General features: G+C 46.9%; 1 protein-coding gene across 1 annotated transcript in view; it reads left to right on the top strand.

The window, feature by feature from the left end:
- Positions 1–8186: 8186 nt before the first annotated feature.
- Positions 8187–17577, top strand: part of DPP3 (dipeptidyl peptidase 3) — a 107921-nt gene continuing 98530 nt past the window's right edge. Inside the window, exon 1 of the mRNA XM_077456167.1 lies at positions 8187–8320. The gene's annotated coding sequence lies outside the window, so the exon portion shown is untranslated. The remainder of the gene's footprint in view (positions 8321–17577) is intronic.

Genomic DNA, 17577 nt, shown 5'->3' with positions numbered 1-17577 from the left:
GGGGTACAGACAGATGCATGGGCCCCGGGTCCCTCAATCCCACAGTGTCCTCCTGGCTGTGTGCATGTCCCCCTGTGCTGTGTGCATGTCCCCCTGTGCTGTGTGCATGTCCTATGTGCATGTCCCCCTGTGCTGTGTGCATGTCCCCCTGTGCTGTGTGCATGTCCCCCTGTGTGCTGTGTGCATGTCCCCCTGTGTGCTGTGTGCATGTCCTGTGTGCATGTCCCCCTGTGCTGTGTGCATGTCCCCATGTGTGCATGTCCCCCTGTGTGCTCTGTAAGTGTCCTGTGTGCATGTCCTGTGCTGTGTAAGTGTGTGTCCTGTATGCATGTCCCCCTGTGTGCATGTCCCCCTGTGTGCATGTCCTCCTGTGTGCATGTCCCCCTGTGCTGTGTGCATGTCCCCCTGTGTGCATGTCCCCCTGTGCTGTGTGCATGTCCCTCTGTGCTGTGTGCATGTCCCCCTGTGTGCATGTCCTCCTGTGTGCGTGTCCCCCTGTGCTGTGTAAGTGTCCTGCGTGCATGTCCTCCTATGCTGTGTGCGTGTCCCCCTGTGTGCGTGTCCTCCTGTGCTGTGTTCGTGTCCCCCTGTGTTCGTGTCCCCCTGTGTTCGTGTCCCCCTGTGTGCGTGTCCCCCTGTGTGTGTGTCCCTCCCCCCTGTGTGCATGTCCCCCTGTGCTGTGTAAGTGTCCTGTGTGCATGTCCTCCTGTGCTGTGTGTGTCCCCCTATGTGCATGTCCCCCTGTGCTGTGTGAATGTCCCCCTGTGCTGTGTGAATGTCCCTCTGTGCTGTGTGCATGTCCCCCTGTGTGCATGTCCTCCTGTGTGCGTGTCCCCCTGTGCTGTGTAAGTGTCCTGCGTGCATGTCCTCCTATGCTGTGTGCGTGTCCCCCTGTGTGCGTGTCCTCCTGTGCTGTGTTCGTGTCCCCCTGTGTTCGTGTCCCCCTGTGTGCGTGTCCCCCTGTGTGTGTGTCCCTCCCCCCTGTGTGCATGTCCCCCTGTGCTGTGTAAGTGTCCTGTGTGCATGTCCTCCTGTGCTGTGTGTGTCCCCCTATGTGCATGTCCCCCTGTGCTGTGTGAATGTCCCCCTGTGCTGTGTGAATGTCCCCCTGTGCTGTGTGCGTGTCCCCCTGTGTGCATGTGTCCTCCTGTGTGCGTGTCTCCCTGTGTGAGTATCCCCCTGTGTGCGTGTCTCCCTGTGCTGTGTAAGTGTCCTGTGTGCATGTCCTCCTATGCTGTGTGCGTGTCCCCCCGTGTGCGTGTCCTCCTGTGCTGTGTGCGTGTCCCCCTGTGTTCGTGTCCCCCTGTGTGTGTGTGTCCCTCCTGTGTGCGTGTCTCCCTGTGCTGTGTGAGTGTCCCCCTGTGCTGTGTGCGTGTCCCCCGTGTGCATGTCCCCCTGTGTTGTGTGCATGTGTCCCCCTGTGTGCAGGTGTCCCCCTGTGTGCATGTCCCCCTGTGCTGTGTGCATGTCCTCCTGTGTGCATGCCCCCCTGTGTGCATGTCCCCCTGTGCTGTGTAAGTGTCCTGTGTGCGTGTCCCCCTGTGTGCATGTCCCCCTGTGCTGTGTGCATGTCCTCCTGTGTGCATGTCCCCCTGTGTGCATGTCCCCCTGTGCTGTGTAAGTGTCCTGTGTGCATGTCCCCCTGTGTGCATGTCCCCCTGTGCTGTGTAAGTGTCCTGTGTGCGTGTCCCCCTGTGTGCATGTCCCCCTGTGCTGTGTGTGTCCCCCTATGTGCATGTCCCCCTGTGCTGTGTGCGTGTCCCCCTGTGTGCATGTGTCCTCCTGTGTGCGTGTCTCCCTGTGTGCATGTCCTCCTGTGCTGTGTGAGTGTCCCCCTGTGTGCGTGTCCTCCTGTGTGCATGTCCTCCTGTGTGCGCATTCTCCCTCCAGTGTCCCACTGTGTGTGTGGGTTCTCCCTCCAGTGTCCCCCTGTGTGTGTGTGCTCTCCCTTCAGTGTCCCCGTGTGTGTGCTCTCTCTTCAGTGTCCCCGTGTGTGTGTGCTCTCCCTCCAGTGTACCCCTGTGTGTGCTCTCCCTCCAGTGTACCCCTGTGTGTGCTCTCCCTCCAGTGTTCCCCTGTGTGCGCGTGTCCCCCTGTGTGCATGTCTCCCTGTGTGCATGTCCCCCTGTGCTGTGTGCGCGTCCCCCGTGTGCATGTCCCCCTGTGCTGTGTGCGTGTCCCGCATGTGTCCCCCTCTGTGCGTGTCTCACTGTGTGTGCGCATTCTCCCTCCAGTGTCCCACTGTGTGTGTACATTCTCCCTCCAGTGTCCCCCTGTGTGTGTGTGTGCGCATTCTCCCTCCAGTGTCCCCCTGTGTGTGTGTGTGCTCTCCCTCCAGTGTCCCCCTGTGTGTGCGCGTTCTCCCTCCAGTGTCCCCCTGTGTGTATGCGCATTCTCCCTCCAGTGTCCCCCTGTGTGTGTGCGCGTTCTCCCTCCAGTGTCCCCCTGTGTGTGTGCGCGTTCTCCCTCCAGTGTCCCCCTGTGTGTGTGTGCGCGCTCTCCCTCCAGTGTCCCCCTGTGTGCGTGCGTTCTCCCTCCAGTATCCCCCTGTGTGTGTGCCTTCTCCCTCCAGTGTCCCCCTGTGTGTGTGCCTTCTCCCTCCAGTGTCCCCCTGTGTGTGTGCCTTCTCCCTCCAGTGTCCCCCTGTGTGTGTGCCTTCTCCCTCCAGTGTCCCCCTGTGTGTGTGTGCCTTCTCCCTCCAGTGTCCCCCTGTGTGTGTGTGCCTTCTCCCTCCAGTGTCCCCCTGTGTGTGTGTGCCTTCTCCCTCCAGTGTCCCCCTGTGTGTGTGTGTGCCTTCTTTCTCCAGTGTCCCCCTGTGTGTGTGCCTTCTCCCTCCAGTGTCCCCCTTTGTGTGCGCCTTCTTTCTCCAGTGTCCCCCTGTGTGTGTGCCTTCTTTCTCCAGTGTCCCCCTGTGTGTGTGCCTTCTCCCTCCAGTGTCCCCATGTGTGCGTTTGTGTGTGTGTGTGTGCCTTCTCCCTCCAGTGTCCCCCCCTGTGTGTGTGTGCGTTCCCCCTCTGGTGTCACCGTGTGTGTTTGTACGTTCTCCCTCTCGTGTCCCCCTGTGTGTATGTTCTCTCTCCAGTGTCTCCCTGTGCAGGTTTGGCTTGAGTGTGGAGACCAAGGGGGGCCCCATGATCTTCTATTGCCCGGGGGCCCCATGAGTTGTCAGTCCGCCCCTGGCTGGAGGCACACAACACCCACTAACTCCTGCAGATGCCTTTATTATAGAACACCAGCAATAAAGGGTAAATACAGATGTATACTGTGCTGTGCTGGAGGCACACACAACTTCCAATAACTCCTGCAGATGGCAGATGGCTCAAATAGAGAAGAGCTATGTAGGTGGATATAGCGGTGTGTACTGGGTACAGAGCACGCAGACAGCACGCACAAGCTCCTAACACTGACTGCAAGCTCTATTATAAAAGATAGATATATCGCTAGCTATATAGGTGAGGTGAATATAGCGGTGTATACTGCGGTCAGGGCACGCAGACAACAACCACTACAGAAGAGCAAGATCGAAAAATCGGCCGATAACGATCGGTGTATACTGTGTTGAAGGTACACAGAATACCCACTAACTGCTTCAGACGCCAACACACTACACAAGGCCGCCGCGCTGGCGGCCTTATATAGTGTGGGGCGTGTACTACACAGTCTGAGCTATGATTGGCCATAGGCATCCTGCCTGTGGCCAATCATGGCTCTCCTCGCTGCCGGCGCTGTGATTAGCCAAGCATGCGGGGTCACAGTGCATGCTTGGCCAATCATGAGCCAGCAATGCACTGCGCCATTGCAGTGCATTGTGGGCCGTGAGCGCCACACGAATTTGGCGCGAACGGCCCATAACGTTTGGAATTCGCCGAACGGGTGAACAGCCGATGTTCGAGTCGAACGTATGTTCAACTCGAACACGAAGCTCATCCCTATTAAAGAGGAACTTCACTCACCTTTGCAAAAATAAAAAAAACTTACCAATCCATTGGGTCCAAATCTGTGTTTTTAGCACCCAAAGTCTTCAGCGCTCTTTAGGTTCCTATGCCGCCATCATGGATTCAGAATTCGGCTGTCATGAGAAATTAGGAAGTGGGAGCAAGTACCTACTGAAAAAGGTACCTGCTTCCCTAAAAAAATAAAAACATATTCCAAATAGTTAGAATGTGAACTCTCCTTTTGGCCCCACATCCAATATCTGTCCAAATGGTGCTGCTTTTGATTTTACCATTAGCTGTGTACATATCACTAGACAGTAGTGGCCAAAAAATGTTGATGACCAGCTTGAAAAATGCTGGGGTCAGAATGATAGTCTTTTCTATTTATTAACATTCAATTTGCAAGTCATGAGCTGAAAATTGTGTGATTGATGAAGCAAAAACTACAACTATGTCCCTCTTTTATACACAGGATGAGCTCAGCCAGGAGGAGGGTCTGGAAAGCGTCAGCCAGTAGGAGGCCATGCCCAGTGGCAGCCAGGGGGAGGCTGTGCCCAGGAGGAGCCTGCACCCAGTGGCAGCCAGGAGGTGGCTGGGCCCAGTAGGAGCCTCACCCAATCCCAGGTGCCTCCCCTCTGCCTTATCACCAAAAGGCCCAGGAAGGGGACAATGACAGAGGTGGCAGCACTGGGCCTCATTAGGGAACCCAGCGTTTTCCTCAGCAGCTCCCCCCCCCCCCAACGCTGAAGAGGCCTATGGCTGCTATCTGATGCCCTTCAGAAGGGGTTGAAGGGCCAGCTGACTGAGAGCAGGCACATATATGGGCAAGCCCATCCTCTTCCTCCTCATCCTGCCACAAGTCCACCACCAGAGCCACAGCCTCTAAGGAAGGCTGCAGGGAAGCGTGGAGGTAAGTCTGCAGGGAAGACAAGAAAGTGATGGCCTGGGTTCAGTCTGGTCTGACAGAAGATGCAGGCTGTTGTAGTACCACAGCCTGGGGACAGATATGTCATCTGCTGCTGGTCCTGATCTCTGGGATTCCTGGACCAGGTTGTGCTCCCTATTATATGGACTCCTCCAGCTTTCAATTTTCTTTTTCAAAGACTTGATGTGTGCCATGGGGGACAAAAGGCTTCGTAAATCGCAAAAGTTGCTCCAGCGTTGACTTCCTCTTTATTTTGTTACCCAGAATAAATGGATATTTTATTTTCACAAAATACTTTCCTATGTGTTTTTATTCAAAAAGGACAGTTTGTTTGTGAGTAGGCAGGTAAATTTCAAAAAGACGATGTAAAATTAACAAGGGACACAAACCTCCTTGAGGTTAATAGAAAATACAAGATAATAATGTTATTGTGGTAACTTGACACTAAAAAAATAAAATTATATGGGGATCACTATAAAATAATTTTTAACGAATCGTAAAATAAATCTTGATGAAATAAAAAATGATAAAAGATGAGTATAAAAAATAATTGTAAACATTATTATGGAGATCGGGCTTTTAAAAAATAAAATATAATTCATGAGATGAGGATAAATAATGAAGAAATCAGTTTGTGAGAACTCTGTGTGGATATGAGCAGCAAAACAACTTCATTCTTCTTTCATTATAAAGAAGAAAAGAATGCGCTGCATTAAAAGATCACAGAATTAGCAGCGTGAGGAATGTGCTAGCTCCAATATGAATGCTAGTTTTACCACACCGAGCACTTCCGTCTCGTACTTGCTTCAGAGCATGCGTCGTTTTTGGTCCATCGGAACAGCATACAGACGAGCGGTTTTCCCGATAGGAATTGGTTCCGTCGGAAATATTTAGAACATGTTCTATTTCTAGATCCGTCAGAATTTTTTTTTTAAATAGTCCGATGAGGCATACACACGATCGGAATATACGATGAAAGGGTTCCGTCTGACTTTTTCTGTTGGACATTCTGCTCGTGTGTATGCGGCATAAGGCTCCGTTCACATCTAGGCATTTTCAGGCAATTTTCTGCTCTAAGGCTCAGCTAAAAACTCCCAACAGGCAAAATACCTGTAGCTCAAAAAAGTACACAAGCTTCTTTTTTTTTGGCAGATTACGGGCGTTTTACTGCTTTTCATTGGTGACATGTGGAAACCTTGGGGTGGGCAACTTACATGGCAGATGAGGTTCAATGTAGAAAAAATTTAAAATAATGCATCTGGATGGCAAAAATATGAATGCAATCTATACAATGGGGGGAGAACCTCTGGGGGGATCTAGGATGGAAAAGGACCTGGAGGTCCTAGTAGATAATAGGCTCAGCAATGGCATGCAGTGCCAAACTGCTGCTAACAAAGCAAACAGAAAATTGCCATGCATTAAAAATGGGATCAACTCCAGCGATAAAATGATAATTCTCCCGCTCTACAAGACTCTGGTCCGGCCACACCTGGAGTACGCTGTCCAGTTATGGGCACCAGTCCTCAGGAAGGATGTACTGGAAATGGAGTGAGCACAAAGAAGGGCAACAATGCTAATAAAGGGTCTGGAGGATATTATTTATTATTATGTTATGAGGAAAGGTTGAGAGCACTGAACTTATTCTCTCTGGAGAAGAGACGCTTGAGAGGGGATATGATTATAATGTAAAAATACTATACTGGTGACCCCACAATAGGGAGAAAACTTTTTTGTGGAAGGGAGTTTAACAAGACTTGTGGCCACTTAAAATGAGAAGAAAAGAGGGTTAACCTTAAACTACGTAGAGGGTTCTTTACTGTAAGAGTGGCAAGGATGTGGCATTCCCTTCCACAGGCTGTGGTCTCAGCGGGGGGCATCGATAGTTTCAAGAAACTATTAGATAAGCACCTGAATGACCACAACATACAGGTATATACAATTTAATACTGACATATACAGACAGGCATATGCCATTTTTAAGTAAACAATGGGGTTTATTTATTAAAGCTGGAAAGTGCAAAATCAGGCTCACTTCTAGATAGAAACCAATGAGCTTCTAACCCCAGCTTGTTCTATTAAGTTTTGGTAATAAAACCTGGAAATTCATTGGCTTCTATGCAGAAGTGAGCCTGATTTTGCACTTTCCGGCTTTAGTAAATAAAACCCATTGTGTACTTAAAAGTGGGGTATGCCTGTAATCACACAAATAGGTTGGACTTGATGGACTTGTGTCTTTTTTCGACCTCACCTACTATGTAACTTGTCAACTTCAAAACGTCTGTGCAAAAACGCCCGAAAAGCACAAAAGAGCCTGAGGCTCTGTTCACATCTGAGCGAACCAAATCGCGGGCGGAATCGCTGTGATTCTGCCCGCCATTCGAAAAAGTGCCAAATAGCAGGCCTGTGTGATCCCCATCACTTCCACCCAAACGTGGCACAATTTTCGCCAACAAATCACGGTAAAATTCGGTCGACCAATATCGAGGTGTGCCTGTTGTTCAAAACAATTCAGGTATCAATCTTGGAAAAATCGCGCCGTGATCGGGGTGCACTTGGAAGTGAGTGACAGGGATCGCACGGGCGTCCCGCGATTTGCTGCTATTTCGATTCGCCTCAATTCGGATCGCTCACATGTGAACGGAGCCTAAGCGCATGTCCACATTGGAACCTGGTGCAGGAAAGGTGTGTTTCCCACACTGCACATGAACACACCGCCCTTGGAAAACGAGTATGGGTACCATTCATCCTTACCAACCATGCTGTTCGGTGTGGCGTGATCTATAAATGTCATGCTTGCACAACTTTTTGAACGTTGCTGTGCGTTTGGCCGCCCATTGCGATAATTGGGGCTGCCAAATTTAAATGGCCTACATAATGTACCAAATAAAGAAAAAAAGCTGCATGTTGTTATCACAGCTCACAACACACATTTGGCTGAAGGAGATCAGAGGCTCTGAGACACAATACATGTCAAAAGGTGAAGACGTTTTTTCTGAAAGAATAAAAACTATGATTAGAATACACAATGCTTCTGCTGAATGTCATTCAGTCAGGGATTAGATCGTCTTTTATGCTCCCACTTTTGCGCACAATTCCCATTGTATTACAAGTGCTCTGCCACTTCCTCCTCACTACTAGCCAATTCCCCTCTACGCTGACAAAGACGCCGTATGTCCTGATGCTCTCATTGGATCCTGTCTATATAATTCCAATTCCTCAATAGGTCTCAAAAACTGTCAGTCTCACACAACTCTCACTCATTGGCTGAACGCAGCCTGCCTAGATACTCTTGCGCCTATATGGCTACTAAACACCACGCCCCTTTTCTTTCATTGACTGGGACGATCTTTGAGGGCGCTGGTTGGTTGAAGTGTATATGTAAGGGGGCGTGGCGCCGATTGAATAGCTGTGTAACCCGGATGTGGCTTTACTTTAGCAGCCTCATCTGGGACAACAGCAGGTGAGTGAAAGAGTGAATGGAGGGGATCTCATGGAGCATGTGCTATCCATAGCATGAGCTCGTATGGTTCTATTAGGACAGGAGTGCCAATATTTGTAATATTATGCTGGAGAATTATGTGGACATGACTAAATGGGTTCATTCATAAGCAGGGTGATGGGGAGGATGGTTTTCAGTGCTGTGTTATTGGAATGCCATTTTATATTTGTTACTTCTATCAGGACTTTACCCCACTTGTCTACTTATACCCCTAAAACTTCCTGCGTAGAACAAAATTCAGCTTTCAGCGTGCTCTCGCTTTTTGAATGACAATTGCGTGGTCATGCACCGCTGTACCCAAATTACCTTTTTTATTTTTTTTATTTTCACACAAAGCTTTCTTTTGGTGGTATGTAATCACTATTGGGCTTTTTATTTTTGTGCTAAAAAAACGAAAAAATACAATTTTGAAGAAAGGGGGGGGGGGGGAAACAAAACAATTTTTTTAAAATTTTGTTATAAAATGTATTTTTCGCCTTCATTGATGTGCACTGGTAGGGGACACTGATAGACATCACTGATTGGTGGCACTGGTGGGCATTGATAGGTGGCACTGTTGGGCAAAGGTAGGTGGCACTGGTGGGTACAGATGAGGCAGCTGTGGCTCTTTGTGTGAGGGACCGATGACAGAAGCTGGCGATCTGCTTTTTATTTTTTATTTTTTTGGGGGGGGGGGGAGATTACCGATCTTCTGTTTACATCACATGATTAGCTGTCATTGGCTTACAGCCGATCACGTAGTAAGTGGCCGGGATCAGTGTGAGGAGGAAAAATAGCCGATTACCAGCTCTGTTTGCAACACATGGTCAGCTGTCACGTCGTAAAGGGCTGGGATCGACCCCTTACTCTGATCTGTGATCAGGCGAGTCTCATAGACTCGCTGATCGCCCAGCGCGCCCTGCAGGGGGGTGCGCAGGCCACTCAAGCACGGCTGGAAGTCCAGGGACACCCTCCCAGCAAATTGAGTCTGTGCTGTAGCCGTCTTTCAGCTATAGCATGGACCCCAGATCTCATATTTAAGAGGTCCTGTCATGCTTTTTTTTCTATTACAAGGGATGCTTAGATTCCTTGTAATAGGAATAAAAGTGACACAATTATTTATTTTTTTTCTTTAAAATGGTGTAAAAATAAAAGGTAAATCAAATAAGAAAATTTTTTTTTTTTTAAAACGCGCCCTGTCTCACCGAGCTCACGCGTGGAAGCGAGCAAATACGTGAGTAGCACCCGCAAATGGTGTTCAAACCACACAAGTGAGGTATCTCTGCGATCGGTAGTGCGAGAGCAACAATTCTAGCCCTAGACCTCCTCTGTAACTTAAACCCTGTAACCTGTAGAATTTGTTAAACGTCGCCTATGGAGATTTTTAAGGGTAAAAGTTTGTCGTCATTCCACGAGCGGGCACAATTTTGAAGCGTAACATGTTGGATATCAATTTACTTGGTGTAACATTATCTTTCACAATATAAAAATAAATATTAGGCTAATGTTACTTATTTTTTAATTCAAAGTGTATTTTTTCCAAAAAGAGTGCGCTTGCAAGACCACTGCACAAATACGGCGTGACAGCAAGTATTGCAACGACCGCTATTTTATTCTCTAGGGTGTTAGAAAATAAAAGGTATAATGTTTGGGGGTTCTAACTAATTTTCTAGTAGAAAAAAAGTTTTTAACTTGTAAACAATACACCTCAAAAAGAGGCTCGGTCCTTAAGTGTTTAATGTAGAACTATAGGCAACAAATTAAGAGAGGCTGAACTACTCCACTATATATGAAAGTGTTGAGTGAGATAAGGGCCTTTAAATGTACCGATAACAGAAAGGAAAACAAGTTTAAAACATATAAGATTTTGGGCCCTTTCACACGGACGGGCTCCGCTTTGCTCAGCAGGGGGGATTGCTCCGTTGAGCAGGCAGATGACAGGTCTGTCTCTGAACACTGTGCAGGGATGGACCTGTCAGAGCGCTGCTCTCCTCTATGGGGGATCGGATGAAGATTGACTGTAGAGTCAATCTTCATCCGATCCGCCGACGGATTGAAAAATCAGGTTTTCCTCCGTCACACTTTTTTGGGTCGGATGTCAGCGGACATGTCACAGTAGACATGTCACCACTGACATCCGTCACTCCATAGAGGTCTATGGAGCGTCCATTCAGGTCCGCCTAAAAAACTGACAGGCAGGCCTGACCGGTCCATCCGTGTGAAAGAGGCCTTCTTCTATTACATAATAAAATCTAAAGATTAGAAATGTCAGCATAGAGACTGATAAATACAGGACTCGGTACTTTCAAACAACACATTACAATATGTAACACAAGCTCAAGTAATGTTCACAAAAAATACGCATTCAGGATTGATGCGTTTCGCTTTTCAGTGCTTTATCAAAATCTGTGCTAGCAATAAGGAATGGCGCAGCCAAATAAAATAGCATCAATAACCACTAGGGTAGACAAGAGCAATGTTATAGGGGCCACTTCACAGGCAAGCAGTTAACTGCCAAGAGATCAAAGCTATGACGCAGATTTTTACCAATAGAGCCCACACATTTCAATGGTCAGAGTTTAGAGAAAATTACCCTGCAGATTAGAGCTGGAATCCAGTGGGTCAACAACTGGAAACGGCACCCGCTTTTCATGCTCCATTATGTCTGTTGTAATTGGACAACGGAGCATGGACAGCAGGTTGCCGTTTCCAGCGGCCCTTATAACATTGCTCTCGTCTACCCTAGTGGTTATTGATGCTATTTTATTTGGCTGCACTGATGGATCATTATTGCTGGCATGGATTTTGATGAAGCCCTGAAAAGCGAAACACGTCAATCCTGCATGCGTATTTTCTGTGAACATCGCTTGAGCTTGTGTTACATATTGTAATGTGGTGTTTGAAAGTACTGAGTCTTGTAGTTATCAGACTCTATGCTGACATTTTTAATTTTTCAATTTTTAAAATTTTTTTTAATTAGATTTGAATATGTAATAGAATAAAACTTATGTTTTATAATTGTTTTTTCTGCTATGTAAACATGCGGCACATTTAGGCTCAGTTTAAAATCGAGCGGCTTCAAAGTCGCCCAAATCTGAAGCCGCCCCGCACAGCGCGACCTCAGCATTGAATTTAATAGAAGTCAATGCAAGCCGCTCTGAAATCAGCCCCAAGTAGTACAGGAACCTTTTTCTAAGTCGAAGTGCCTTGAGTCGCTCCTATTAGAATGGATCCATTGCACTGAATGGAGCGTGACTTGTCAGGCGTCTGTCACCTGACAGGTCGCCCCAATGTGAACCGAGCCTTAAAATCTCTTGTCTCACTCCACACTTTCATATATAGTGTGAGTAATTGAGTTTCTGTTTAATTGTTGCTTTTATGGGATGGTGCCATTATAATATTGTAGTATAACTCCACCCATATAATTATTGCCATAGAAATATAGGCACACCCACTCTTTTTTTTATTTAATTTTGCTGTGAGGGTTATAGCCCCTGTAAGGTTTATATTTGCCATCTGTGTCCCATTGGAGAGATTTATCTTCACTTCCTGTCCCATAGCCAAAACCGGAAGTCAGAGGAAATCCATGCAAATTAAGGTAATCTTTTGGGAACCCCCAGGTCACCAGAGCTACTGTCCCCATTTGAAGATTTCTGCATTTAAAAAAAAAAAAAAAAAAAAAAACGGTTGGGGTGGGGCTATTTTTTTGGTTTCATATCTTTTACTTTTACATTCAACTTTATTGCTTACACAAGGGATGAAAATCATCCTTTTGTAATGGCTTTGACAGTGACATCTACTTCTTTTATGGAGAGTCTGTTAGAGTGAAGAACAGATGTTCCTGTGCGACTGTAAAGCCACTCGGATCGCTATTCTCTGAAAGCTGATCCCGGCTGAAAAATGTAATAGCAGGATCATGGTTGCAAGTGTATAGTATAACCAATTCCTGTCCAGGACATTATTTACACACACGTCAAAAGTATTGGGACACCTGCCTTTAAACGCACATGAACTTTAATGGCATCCCAGTCTTAGACCTTAGGGTTCAATATTGAGTTGGCCCACCCTTTGCAGCTATAACAGCTTCAACTCTTCTGGGAAGGCTGTCCACAAGGTTTAGGAGTGTGTCTATGGGAATGTTTGACCATTCTTCCAGAAGCGTATTTGTGAGGTCAGGCATTGATGTTGGACGAAAAGGCCTGTCTCACAGTCTGCTCTCTAATTCATCCCAAAGGTGTTCTATCATGTTGGGTTGAGTTCAGGACTCTGTACAGGCCAGTCAAGTTCCTCCACCCCAAACTCGCTCATCCATGTCGTTATTGACCTTGCTTTTGTGCACTGGTGTGCAGACATGTTGGATTAGGAAGGTCCATCCCCAAACTGTTCCCACAAAGTTGGGAGCATGAAATGATATATTGTCTGGGTATGTTAACACCTTAAAAGTTCCCTTCATTAAAACTAAGGGGCCAAGCCTATCCTGTGAAAAACAAACCCAGAACCAGTCCTAAGGCTAGGTGCACACTGTTGCAATGTGGGAATCAGCGTGATTCCAATGCAGGTCCCTGCATCACATGTGTCTCGCAGGCAATGCCAATGCGAACCACCGTGGTTGCCAATACAAAGTTAATGACACCCGAAGATCAGTGTGAACTGTCAAATGGTACAGGAATCAGATCGCACTGGTGTGAACACCCATGGGATTCGATTCCAGTGCGGACCAAAAAAAGTCCTGCACCATTTTGGTCAGAATACGAATTCAGCCATACAATCTGTATGGCTGAGTTTGCATCACACAGACATTGCATATGATCCGCCCAGCAATACGGTGCGAATGACATGCAATGTCTGATATAGCTATAGTGTGAACCCAGCATAAATGAAAATAAAAGGAGACTTTAGTATCACTTTAAGACTTGGGACTGTTGAGCAATTGAAACAGAAGAGGGCTTCCCTGCACAGAAGATTTTTACAGGATCCAGCTGCTTGCATAACATGGGACATATTTTATCATAGGTAAGTTGGGTCGATGAAGCTTTTTTTAAATGGCTATATATTATTATTTTTTTTTTTTTTACTAAACTTCAGCTTAAAGTGGTTGTAAAGCCTAAGCATTTTTACCTTAACTCATTCCTCGCATTAAAGTGAATGTAAGCCTATATATATATATATATTACCCAGTGAAGTGAACAGCACAGAGATGAAACAAATCTCTCTGCAAAAGTTTTACATGTATATCTGCTGTCTTTAGCTGTATATATCTTTAGAAAGTGCACATTGTGCTCTGACAAGTCAAGCTGTCTGCTGATCTATTTATAGCAACCTCCCATTAACCAGTTGCCGACCGCCGCACGACGATGTACGTTGACAGAATGGCACGGGCAGGCATATGGGCGTACCTGTACGTCCCTGCCTTCCCGCGGGTGGGGGGCCCGATCGGGCCCCCCCCCGGTGCCAGTGGCGGTCGGAATCCGATCAGGAGCGATCCGGGATGAGGGGGCGGCCATTCATTCATGGCCACCCCCTCGCGATCGTTCCTGATGAATGGAAGTGCAGCATGACATCACTTCCTCTCCTGTAATGTAAACACAGGCAGAGGAAGTGATGTAATCTCTCCTCCGTGTCGGTATTTTTCGTTCCGGCACCGAGGAGAGAGGATCGGTGAGTTGCACCAACACTACACTACACAGTAGAACATGCCAGGCACACTCTCACCCCCCCCCCTTCACCCCCTGATCACCCCTGCACCCCCAGTCACAGTGACACCAATTGCATTTTTTTTTTTTTTTTTTTATTGCATTGGTGTCATTTTGTGACTGTAATAACTGTTAGGGCAGTTAGGGTTAGCCCTCTTTAGTTCTAGGGTACCCCCCTAACCCCCCAATAAAGGTTTAACCCCGTGATCACCCCCCGTCGCCAGTGTCACTAAGGCTGGGTTCACATTGCAGCGGTTTATGAGAACGGATGTGATTCGCACCGCACTGCAGTGCAAATCACATCCGATCTCTGTGCGATGCGAGTTCAGCCATACAGATAGTATGGCTGAATTCGCATCGCACCCGCCGCAAACTCGCATGGGACCCTTTTTTTGGTCCGCAGCAGAATCGGATTGCATGGGTGTTCACACCATGCGATCCGATTCCTGTCCGAGTTTGCAGATCGCACTGCGATATGCAAACTGATCTGGGGGTGTCATTAACATTTCACTGACACTCCCAGCAGTTCGCATAGGGCAGTGTGATGCGGGAACCCGCCGCGGATTCGTGGCGTTCCCGCATCGCTCCAGTGTGAACCCAGCCTAATAAGCGATCGTTTTTCTGATCGCTGTATTAGTGTCACAGGTGACGCTAGTTAGGCAGGTAGGTATTTAGGTTCGCGGCAGCTTTTTATAGCGCCAGGGACCCCCATATACTACCGCATAAAGCCCCCTGATTGCCCCCTAGTTAACCCTTTCACCAGTGATCACCATATAACTGTTACAGGTGACGCTGGTTGGTTAGTTATTTTTTTATAGTTTCAGGGCACCCGTCATTTATTACCTAATAAAGGTTTAACCCCCTGATCACCCGGCGGGTGATATAAGTTTAAGGGTCAGATAGGGTCTGTGTCGCCCCAGGCAGCGTCAGGTTAGTGCCAGTACCGCTAACACCCACGCGCAAAGCATACACCTCCCTTAGTAATATAGTATCTGATCAGATCTATATTAGCGTCGCCAGCAGTTTAGGTTTCCCAAAACGCATTGTTAGCGGGATCAGCCCAGATACCTGCTAGCACCTGTCACTTACAAAACACAACACACATAACTGCAGCGTTCGCAGAGTCAGGCCTGATCCCTGCGATCGCTAACAGTTTTTTTTTGTAGCGTTTTGATACAGTCGCTGACAGCCTAGGTGCTTTTTTACCTGTGAGTCTCACTAGTGTACCCCTAAATTTAGGGGTGTCTACTTTCCAAAATGGGGTCATTTGGGGGGGGGGGGGGGGGGTTTGTGCCATCTTGGCATTTTATGGCCTTCAAAACTGCGATAGGTAGTGAGGAGTGAAATCAAAAATATATACCCTTAGAAATCCCGAAGGCAGTGCTTGGTTTTCGGGGCCCCGTACGCGGCTAGGCTCCCAAAAAATCCCACACATATGGTATCCCCGTACTCAGGAGAAGCAGCAGAATTTATTTTGGGGTGTCATTTCACATATGCCCATGGCATGTGTGAGCAATATATCATTTAGTGACAACTTTGTGAAAAAAAAAAAAAAAAGTTTGTAATTTTCCCGCAACTTGTGGCAAAATATAAAATATTCCATGGACTCAACATGCCTCTCAGCAAATAGCTTGGGGTGTCTACTTTCTAAAATGGGGTCATTTGTGGGGGTTTTGTGCCATCTTGGCATTTTATGGCCTTCAAAACTGTAATAGGTAGTGAGGAGTGAAATCAAAAATTTACGCCCTTAGAAAGCCTGAAGGCGGTGCTTGGATTTCGGGGCCCCGTACGCGGCTAGGCTTCCAAAAAGTCGACCACATGTGGTATCCCCGGAGAAGCAGCAGAATGTATTTTGGGGTACGATTTCACATATAACCATGGCATGTGTGAGCAATATATCATTTAGTGACAACTTTGTGTAAAAAAAAAAAAAATTTTTTTTGTCATTATTCAATCGCTTGAGGCAAAAAAATAAAATATTCAATGGGCTCAACATGCCTCTTATCAATTTCCTTAGGGTGTCTACTTTCCAAAATGGGGTCATTTGGGGTGGTTTTGTACTGCCCTGCCATTTTAGCACCTCAAGAAATGAGATAGGCAGTCATAAACTAAAAGCTGCGTAAATTCCAGAAAACGTACCTTAGTTTGTAGATGTGACAACTTTTGTGCAAACCAATAAATATACAGTTATTGACTTTTTTTTTTTACCAAAGACGTGGCTGAATACATTTTGGCCTAAATGTATGACTAAAATTGAGTTTATTGGATTTTTCTAATAACAAAAAGTAGAAAATATCATTTTTTTTTTTTCAAAATTTGCGGTCTTTTTACGTTTTATATCGCAAAAAATAAAAATCGCAGAGTCAGTAAAATACCTTTAAAAGAAAGCTCTATTTGTGGGGAAAAAAAGGACGCAAATTTTGTTTGGGTACAACATTGCATGACCGCGCAATTACCAGTTAAAGCAGCGCAGTGCCAAATTGTAAAAAGACCTCTGGTCATTAACCAGCAAAATGGTCCGGTCTGAAAGTGATTAAACAAATTTCAGGCTACCTTTATCTCCTGTGTCGGAGAACTTGTTAGAAGTTATCAGGCTGATAACAGAGCTATGGAGCAGGAGAAAGCCACGGGACATAGTGCTTTGGAGAGAAAACGCTACAGATATGTGCCCAATATGTGCTCAAATTTCATTAAATCTGGTTTACATCCACTGTAAGGTAAAAAATGTTTAGGTGTCAGCAGGGGAGGGGCCAGGAGTGCCAGCGAAGGTTCGTGGCTGCTATGTGCAATTCCGTTGCACAGTGCAGGTAAGTATAGACATGTTTGTTATTTATAAAAAATGACCTTTACAATCACTTTAGCAGCTCATTCAGATGAGCATACCCATCCTCCTTGTTGAGTCGTGCTGTGTGCATTCATCTTACATCCTGGGTTTTCTTTAATTTCCTCCCTTTTAGTAACATAGTCCCTCCCTTTAATGAGAAGAGTCTCTTTTCTTCTCTTTGATTTCTTGGTCAGGTCAGGCATATCCAAAGTCCGGCCCGAGTTCCGGTTTTGAACGGCTGCCTGGTTATTTGTACATATATATCTTTTGTGGCCCCCCAACAATCTCCCAGGGTCGGGGCCATAAAAGATGTATATGCCGGCTGCCTTGGAGGGGACAGGGAGGATGCGGGAAGAGTGTCGTGCACACAGGAGAATTTCCTGTTTACACGGCAGCCTATAATAGAAATTCCATCTCCTGCGCTGCCATTGGACAACTGTTCTGTCCATCAAAAAAAGGCGGGACTTTGTATTAAAGAGATGGCCAAAAAAAGCAGGAGTTTGTCCTGTATGTAGTCTTTTGGCGCTCGTCCCACCCCCCTCCCTGTTCCCTTCAAGGCTGCAGATGGATGGGCATCAATCAGGTTGCATTCCCGGCAATGGTGGGTGCTGCATTCCTGGCAATGGTGGGTGGCGGATGCTGCATTCCTGGCAATGGTGGGGCTGCATTCATGGCACTTGTGAGGCTGCAGATGGGCACTGACCCTTATTTTGCTTCACAGT

This window comes from Lithobates pipiens, unplaced genomic scaffold (assembly GCF_037356315.1).
Source record: "Lithobates pipiens isolate NorthernLeopardFrog02 unplaced genomic scaffold, aLitPip1_a1.2 Scaffold_10, whole genome shotgun sequence".
NCBI lineage: Eukaryota > Metazoa > Chordata > Amphibia > Anura > Ranidae > Lithobates > Lithobates pipiens.
The sequence above is the reverse complement of the archived record's forward strand: the minus strand, read 5'-3'. Positions and strand labels throughout refer to the sequence as shown.